The sequence below is a fragment of the Alosa pseudoharengus genome, unplaced genomic scaffold (genome assembly GCF_046254945.1).
Source record: "Alosa pseudoharengus isolate Yale_2024_CS ecotype anadromous, Long Island Sound unplaced genomic scaffold, YU_APseudo_1.1 YU_APseudo_1.1_scf_17, whole genome shotgun sequence".
Lineage (NCBI taxonomy): Eukaryota > Metazoa > Chordata > Actinopteri > Clupeiformes > Clupeidae > Alosa > Alosa pseudoharengus.
Genome location: NW_027468640.1, coordinates 15,608,601 through 15,618,378, shown reverse-complemented (window position 1 = coordinate 15,618,378; position 9,778 = coordinate 15,608,601).

The following is a 9,778-nucleotide window of genomic DNA, read 5'->3' as shown; positions in this document are numbered from 1 at the left end:
TTGAAGACATCTAAAACATTTGCATCCAGAACAAGGGCGTAGGTTTGGTCTCAGCATTGGTGGGGACACATCCCCAACTCCTGTGACCAACATTATTGTTTCAATACCAATAGCAAGTGAAGAATCTCGATTTCGATACTTTTGCGATTTTTTAAAATTTGATTTGGTTTGTGTGATCATTCAGATTCAGTCTATGTCTGACATGCACAACAGCGTCAAAGCATAGCCTACGTCTACTTCACTTTGTGGAGACACTGCCAGAAAAGCGAGTTAGTGTGTGTCGGTATAGGCTAAGTTATCAAGGATGTCTACCAATACATAACCCAAAAAAGGCCTGTGTAAAACATTTTAATATTCCCTTTGCCCTTCAGCATGCACATTTTGCCCCTTTTTGTGCTTTGTAAATCAGTTATGCTACCAAAGAAGAAAAGGCACATTTGTGTCAGATAAACCCCATTCGGTTTCAGCCAATCAAACGACAGTGTTTCTTTTACCGTCGGAAAGGTCCAAATAGCACAGAGGAGTTCACTAAAATATTGGTGGGGACAATTTTGTCATCTTAAGACCAAAAAAGGTGGTCCTCCTAGGCCCTACGGTTCTCGAGACATTCACAGAAGACTGTCCGGCCACCTACAGACCACTTGGTGTACAGTAACATAAATTAATTTATTGTATGGCCCCCCCTGAATGGAATTCCAAAAAACTTGGCGTGCATTCAGAGGGTGTCATAATGATCCTACACTTCCAATTTCGTGCAGTTTTGACCATGTCAGGTCAGTGATACTGTACCTGCGATTACAACATCTCATTTTTGCTTTTTCATTTTTAACTAGGTGGCCCTATACATGAAATGAGTGGTTATGGGATGGGTTGACATGGCCCCTTAAGTCCAACATACAAAAAAAGGTGGTCCTCCTAGGCCCTACAATTCTCGAGATATTCACAGAAAACTGTGTCCGCCCTACCCTCCTTTCGGGGGTCCAGACTGGGTCAAAATGAAATACAATGGTTTCATGCTATCCTTGTGGGGCTACATGCCCACCAAATTTTGTGCACCCCGGTCCTTCAGTGTCCCGGGAATACTTGACGGAAAATTTAATTATACAATTTTATTTCTAAATGTATTATTTATAAAAAAAAAAAAAACAGAAGAAAAAACTCTAAACCTATATGACCACCGCTTCGCTGTGCGGCAGTCATAATTAGGTATTGGCCTACAACAGATGTCGGCCATTTCCACATGTAGGTCTACAGTCAAACTCTGTCTCTCTTTCTCTCTCCCTTTCTCTCTATGTATATGAGAGCAAGAGAGGAGGGGGTTAGTATTTTGGAAGAAGGGTGAAGGAGAGAAAGCCAATCTTTAGAGGTGTTTTTGTCAGTCTGGATACCCTTACAATTTACCTCCACAACAGGGTAGGAATTTCACGGCGGCCACGTCGTAGCCCCTTGCATTGGCCGTGACGCCCCTTTGAAAATCAGAGGTTTACAGGCCACGGTGGCCTTGGTGCCCCCTTCTTTCAATATTTTGCTTTGCGTCCTACTAATAGCGATATATATTTAGCCTATGGCCTGTCAAAACAATCTTAGCATTCAGCGCAAATTACGTAAGAAAGTGCGTCCAAATTCACCCATTCTTCTCAATTGAACTACTTGCGAAGTAGCCTACTCATCACACAGACATCACAAGTATCACACGAAAGAGCTTTTTCTCAGGTTTTAAACGATGTCAGCCGCTAATTGCTGTGATGAACGGTTCGCGAGAAAAGTAAATAATATCATTCAATTAATCATAAATTCTACTGAAGGTTTTGCGTCAATCTCCCTACCCATTCATCTCGGCGGAATACTTCACGAACCCCTCGTTTAACACATGACAAACCATATATCAGAATAAACAGCAGACCTTACCGAACACAAAGGTGTAAAGCAGTCCCCTGTACAGTTAGCCGTTCCAGAGTAATGTTGAATTTGCAGTAAATTTCAACATACATGGATGTCTCCAAATTTGGGCTTTTAGTTTTACACTGTGTTTAAATTGTTCCACATTATTTCATAACGGGCCAAATACAAAATAAATATTACAAATGTCGCCTAGATATCGGTAAATCAGAGGACAGCTGACTAAGAGTTTGTGAAAGTAGCCTTAATGATCACAAAATGCTAAGCATGCATCTAGGCTATTTGACTTTCTTAAAGCTGAGCTGTGCTTAAATTGTTCAATACATGATTTCATAACAGGCCAAATATCAAATAAATGTTAAATATAGCCTAGATATCTGTAAATATTAGATGATCAGATGATTTACAGTTATATGTAATGTGTCATGTTTCATGTTTTTGTAATGTTTCATACAGTGATGCAGGTCTACTGCAGTGAATAGGCTAAATACAACTTTGATCATTTTTATAGCCTACTAACTATTGTATAGTTATTGTTGGCCTTAGTGCCCTGACATGTGGCCTTTGTGCCCTCCACCAAATATGCCCAACTGAAGGCCAAGTGGCCTTGCCCCCAGAATGTTGAAATTCCAAGCCTGCTCCACAAGGTAATAAGTATTTTTTGAAAAAAATATAGCCAACCTTAATGTATAGCAACTGTATACAGCAATTTGTCAATGTTGTTATCTTCAAATTCATTTAATCTGTGTATTGTGATGTAATGGACAGATAAACAGCCTGTTGATATTTGTAATGTTTTTGCATATCTTTGGGTAGGGCAAAAACATACTTTTGCTTGAGCAAATTCATTGTTATCCCATTCAGAATCCCATATCTGTTGCTCTTGTACACATACTATGACTCTCCATTTCACCATCGTGAACCTCTACATTATGAGAGAGATGTCTCCATAATTACAACTTTATTGTTCAACATCACTGGTCTGTGTGCAGGTCTACCTGCATTGATCTGGGCTGTCTGATCACTGCACCTAGTTGGGGGAGACAGAGTGTCAGCCTTCAGTGTCTCCCTCCTCTTCAGTGATGCCCTGGAGCTAATTATTATACCTTTCATTGTGGCAGATACAATCAAAGGAGGGATTGTAATCAGAGAAGGGTACATTTTTCTAGTGTATCCTGAATTCTTTAAGACTAGGTTCTGTGGTTTTTACCTCCACCAGTTGGTGGCGCTGGAGGGAATCCTTTCTCTTCATAAGCCCCTCTATTCCAGACGCCTTTCCTCTGCACTCATCTCAATCCCCCTCTCCATCACTCTATGGACGTGTGCTTTCGTTTATCATCCCATAGTTACTTTGATACTTAAAGGAGAATTCCGGTGTGATATTGACCTAAAGTGTGTTGAAACATGATACCGAGTGTGAACGTATGTCTCATAGCCCATCTCGGCTTGTCCCCTGCACTCCAAAATCTGGCGCTAGTTAGCCGATGCTACCAACAGCTTTTTCAATGGTGGTGCTTCGGCATTGGGCTAACCATGCAAATAAATCACTGTTTTACACCATTTACGAGGCTCAATGTATCTCCACACTTCATTGGTAGACTTCCGAGGGCCCTGACATTTAAAACGAGACATTGAGAACTTTGAAAAAGTACTGGTAGTTTACTTACAAGACGATTTATACAGACAGCATCTTCACCAAGGGGGCAGGCAAACGTTCGGAGAGCGTAGACACTATGGCGGATCTGAGGCTAAATAGTAGACCAGTTCACCTAGCCATCCCCATTGAAGACAATTCAATTTAGGCGCCACTTTGACATCAAATAACGTTACAGCTGAAGCGTTTTAAGCCTTTATATGAACTTTTTCTATTTCCGGAGTAATACAACATTGTGTGATTAACGTCATAACCTAATAACTGACTTACAGACTGAGTAATAAACTTTTTTCCGAAATCAATGCTAAAGTGACGTAATAAGCATGTAGCCAGAGCGGGTGAAAGCGTCGCACAGGAGCAAAATAACCGTATTCTCTGGATAAGAACGAAAGCATCGGAGCACATTTCAGCTAAGTTTTGATGGATTGACAGTAGCCTAGGCTATGAATGTGGCGAGTGCTGTTTATATTAAATCACATTTATCTACGAACAACTAGGACATTTAGAACAGTAATGTAGACATGGTGGTAACGAAGTAAGTGGCTACATACCCAATCTCTCGGTGCAGCTATCACAAGAGTTACACAAGTCAGACTACGTGCCTACGTTACATTTACGTCCCCTGAGCCTGCGCAGAAAGCCTCGTCGACCAACAGGAAACGGTTGAAATTTGCTTCACCCGCCACGATTGACGTCTACGTGATGACTCTGTCCATATCTTTTACTGTCTATGATCTTCACGAAGTTTAGCGTTTGCAGCCATCTTGAATTTAGTCACGATAAGTCGAGCAACGAGTAAGAATGAACCAAGGGGGCAGGCAAATTCCCGGAAGTAGAAGAATCGACGTAGGCTGGAGGGACCACCTCTCTGCTAACTCCCATAGAAGGCTATTCATTCTAGGATTTTTTTGAAATACCATAACTTCATATAATATATATCCTGTGCCAATATTGTAGCTTCTGTGTAATCCACATAAACACTACAAAGGCAAAACAGACTCCACTACCTCGTCCGTAATGTTGGTTACCCGTAAGAAGAATGGTTAGCTAGTTCGGTTGGAGGGAAGCTAGCTTTGACGTAATCTCTTCTTTGCGCCGTAGGGAGATAACCGTATTGTTTGGATAAGAAGCTCAGTCCACCTTACTGTCCGACGGTAACTCATAAGCAAAACCTAGCATACACGACCGTATGTTAAGGTAAAGCATTACACAGAGGCAACCTAATAATAATAAAAAAGTAAACCTAATTTTTTTTAAAACGGCACTAATCATTTCAGAGGTTTTCGATGGATTGACCGTAGGTCGGAAAAGTGGAAAGAAGATTAGCTTCAAGGCTATAACTTTTTTGTTTTGTTTTAGCATGACTGTTTTTGAAGATGATCATGTAGCCTATGGTAGTTTCAACATTAACACGACTTGGTGAGGATGATATTAATAATAATACATAAATAAATGTTTAACTTTGATGACTTTGAAGGCGAAGGAAGTGTGAGAAGAATTTCTGTGTATCTATCATATGAGTTACAAGATTCAGTTCGATGGCTAACGTCACAAAGTTAAGTGTGAGTTTGCGCAGTACTGGGGGGACCAACTGAAAAATCGTTCTATTTGACTCAGTGCCCTCCCATTGAAAACAACGGAGTCTGTTCGTCCATTTCTTTTACTGTCTATGGAATGAACAGGCATGATAAGGGATCAGATTCCAAAAATAATTCCGTGGAAATGCATGGATTCCAGTTGCTGCTACTGGAAGAAACTGGAATCCATGCATTTCCACTGAATTGAAGAAGTGTGGAGATACATTGAGCCTCATAAATGGTGTAAAACAGTGATTTATTTGCATGGCTAGCCCGATGCCGAAGCACCACCATTGAAAAAGCTGTTGGTAGCATCGGCTAACTAGCGCCAGATTTTGGAGTGCAGGGGACAAGCCGAGATGGGCTATGAGACATACGTTCACACTCGGTATCATGTTTCAACACACTTTAGGTCAATATCACACCGGAATTCTCCTTTAAGCAAGTAGATGGTTAAGCAAGTAGATGGTTAACGTTATGTTTGTATTAGGGGTGTCAGCCATAGGCCTAATGTGTTAATCGCGATGCGAATAAGGACCAAGCATACGCGTTAATTTTTTTAATCACATTAAGATTTTGTGCATAGCCCTCGGCCAGCGCTTCAATATTGCGCCTTTGTGCTTCTGTTTGGAGCAAATAGGCCACCTTGAAGGTGCCACTGCGTTTCGTAGTTTGGTATGATATTCTTTTCAAACAGCGACAGCGTTGTTGCATTTTAGATACACAGGTTTTGCATTTGTGAAATCGGGTAAGATGAACGCAAAATTGTCTTTCCATTCCTGTTTATAGGCCCAGCTATTTTTCTCCCAGCTCCAACTCCTGTAGTTCGCTTCTCACTCTGCATGCTAATATTTCTTGTAAGCAAACAATAAACATTGCAACATTGTCAGGAGATGGGTTAACCAAGTAGCTTATTTAAGAATAAAAGATAGACTTTATCCAAAGAAGTAATTAGAATAAGTCAGGCTCCGAGTTAAACTGTCCATCAATGCCAAAATTATTGTAGCCTAGTGCCTGGTGTTGTAGTGCCCACATGTACTATTCACAATATTGAAAGGGGACTTAAAACAGAGTTGTATAGGACCCCAATAAAACTATTTCAATTCTATACTTTATATTGGGTTTTTAAAGTAATTTACTGTATTTTATTCTTTTCTATTTACTTATTTATTTATTTCATTCTTTACATTTATTTTCAAAATAACAAGGTTTTTCATGTTTGAAACATTTGGAATAAAAAAAGGTTTTATTTAATACATTTCCGTTCAGATTATTTATAGCCTAACATAATGGTGATGAACACAGGTTGGTTGGGCCCCCTTGGAATTTTTGCTTGGGGCCCCCACAGACTCTAGAATCGCCTCTAGGCACGCTTGTTCCATAGCGGATTGCTATTATGATGGCGGATTTGCCAGGCGCAGCCAGGAACGGTTCACAGCGCTATAGTCAGTTGGGAACAGTTTGCTATTGATTTTTCCTCTTGACAAAATGTAATACAGAAATGTCACTTTCCGATGTTTTGGGATCACTCTCACTGAATCACGAGGTTATGAATGCATGGTGATATTTTTGCAATGTAATCTAACATTACCTCACTATAGACAATGCAGATCTCGCAGATAAGCTCTCCTCTCCCGTGCTGCTGCTGGGGCATTTGGGTTAAATGGCATCGGCATGCAGTTCAACATCACATCTCATTAAGTCCACTCATTAAGTCCACTAATACTTCCTAATTTATGTCATTAACACATCCGTGATTCGTGGAAATGTGTTCGCTAGATTTATACCTATTTTTTCACATCGGACACCACACTGATTTCCCTCGTGTAGCAATATTTGTCCTTGTAATTATGTATGGTTTGGAGAAATGGGAACTGCGTCGTATAGATGAGAGGAGCAAAGTGCATTGCGCAACACAGGCGCCCAAGCAAGCGCTCCTGCAAGTGTAAGCTACGGCTGCACCTTACCAACAGGCAACTCAACAACGACAAACAGTTTCCAAATTGACCTAACTTTCCAACTCTAAACATTGCAACATTGTCAGGAGATGGGTTAACCAAGTAGCTTATTTAAGAATAAAAGATAGACTTTATCCAAAGAAGTAATTAGAATAAGTCAGGCTCCGAGTTAAACTGTCCATCAATGCCAAAATTATTGTAGCCTAGTGCCTGGTGTTGTAGTGCCCACATGTACTATTCACAATATTGAAAGGGGACTTAAAACAGAGTTGTATAGGACCCCAATAAAACTATTTCAATTCTATACTTTATATTGGGTTTTTAAAGTAATTTACTGTATTTTATTCTTTTCTATTTACTTATTTATTTATTTCATTCTTTACATTTATTTTCAAAATAACAAGGTTTTTCATGTTTGAAACATTTGGAATATAAAAAAAGGTTTTATTTAATAAATTTCCGTTCAGATTATTTATAGCCTAACATAATGGTGATGAACACAGGTTGGTTGGGCCCCCTTGGAATTTTTGCTTGGGGCCCCCACATACTCTAGAATCGCCTCTAGGCACGCTTGTTCCATAGCGGATTGCTATTATGATGGCGGATTTGCCAGGCACAGCCAGGAACGGTTCACAGCGCTATAGTCAGTTGGGAACAGTTTGCTATTGATTTTTCCTCTTGACAAAATGTAATACAGAAATCCCATTAACTGCATGACAGTAGGCTATTTACAATATTTTATGTAAAGTAGAGTTTGTAAACACATTATCATCAACTTAATGCACGCACAACTTTTGTTTGAGCAGGAGAGAAAATAACAATGAATGGACGCAGCAGCTACAGAAATTGTAGGCAAGGCTACTTGCAGCTTTTTTTTACTGTCTATGGTTGCTGGTTAACAGCACATAATAAGCTTATTTAAGCGAATTCACAAACTCAAGACTTCAAGGCCATCATGGATATAAAACGTTTTTTTGAAAACAACGAAAGGAGGGAGGGAACATAGCAAAATTTGGAGTTATTTCAGATGGGCTACAACAAGGTAGGCAAAATTGTGGTGCTTGTCAAAACCTTAGCGCAGCTGGAATAATGCTTATAGGCTGATGTTAAAGCGCACACAATGTTTAAAGCCATACACAACGGTAAATTGGAATAAAACTAAAGGTAACTTTAGCCTTTATAGGGCTGTATAAAGTTGTCCAAATTAATAGGTCGTAATTAGGCGTTGTTGTTGTAAAGATATTGCATGTATGTACTAGGCCTATATAGGCTACTACATTTTTAGTTGACCAATGCACGAACAAAACCGGGAAACGGACAAATATTATCAAGGCTTTGAATGTTTCCATCTGTGCACAGGGTGTCTGTAGATCGGTGTGCATAGCATTCATTTCTGCAAGCCTGTGGCCATGCATGCGCCCTTAAAATAGCATCTGAATTTGTGCCACTGACTTTAGACCAGGAGGTTCCTGGTCTGTGTTTTCTGAAACTGCAAAATATCAGCAGAGACCGTTTGCGCCTGAACACGCCCCCTCTTTTCGAATTTAAATATAGGAAATATAGAATTTTGAAATTTAGAAACATATGTATGAAGGGGATCTGAATTTATATTTATTAGTACGGTGTCTTGTGTAATTCCGCTGGATTTTCTTGTAAAAATTTTTTTTTTTTGCATATTTTGCTAGTATAGAGTCTAAGGAACAAGATTTTTTTTGTCTTCAAATTTTCACGATCCATTTTCACACTTAGATGATATCATCATTTATATAATGCATAATTAAGACTGGGACTACTATCACTTGGGGGTCAAATGTGAGAAAACACTGGTAAAGAGGGTATTCTGCCTAATTTTTGGGTGCTGATTCTGAATATCATATTTACTTAGCTGATTTTTTAGTTTTAAACCTGCTAATTAGCATTTGCGGCCTAAAACTGGCCTCCATAGGCAACATAGAACGGGTGAATAGGGTAAAAAATGTAACTCCTTGATATTCTTATGAAACTTTACTAGTTGATTAGTTATGTAGAGACAATATTTTTTTGCATTACAAGTTTTCTGAAAATATATGTTTAAGCATGTAATTTAACAATATCTCATTAATTATGCACTAATTTGCATACATTTCAATTACAGACATCTGAATATTGGATAGTTAACATTGAATGTATACGTTCAGGTTTGCCTTCAGAACTTTTTCTGGATTCAGAGCCTTAAAAGAATGGCTTGTTCAAGCACCAGTCCTAGGTTATGCCGATTTCAGTCGTCCCTTTATCTTAGAGACGGATGCATGCCATGCAGGATTGGGGGCAGTTTTGTCACAGGAGAAGGATGGGTTACAGCGACCAATAGCCTTTGCTAGCCGGGACTTGCGGCCAAGTGAGAGGAACATGTCAAATTATAGTGCCATGAAACTCAAACTCCTTGCAGTCAAGTGGGCAATCACAGAAAAAAATGTCAAGTATCTCCTGGGCAACACGTTCACCGTGTACACTGACAACAATCCCCTCCAATACTTGCAGTCAGCGAAACTGGGCGCTCTGGAACATTGCTGGGTTTCTCAGCTTGCCCTCTTTATTACAACATCAAATATTGTCCTGGGCCAGCTAATTGCAATGCCGATACCCTTTCTAGGCTTCCCACAAGCCCCACTAACACTTTGCGATTTGTGTCACACGGCCTGGACGTCCCC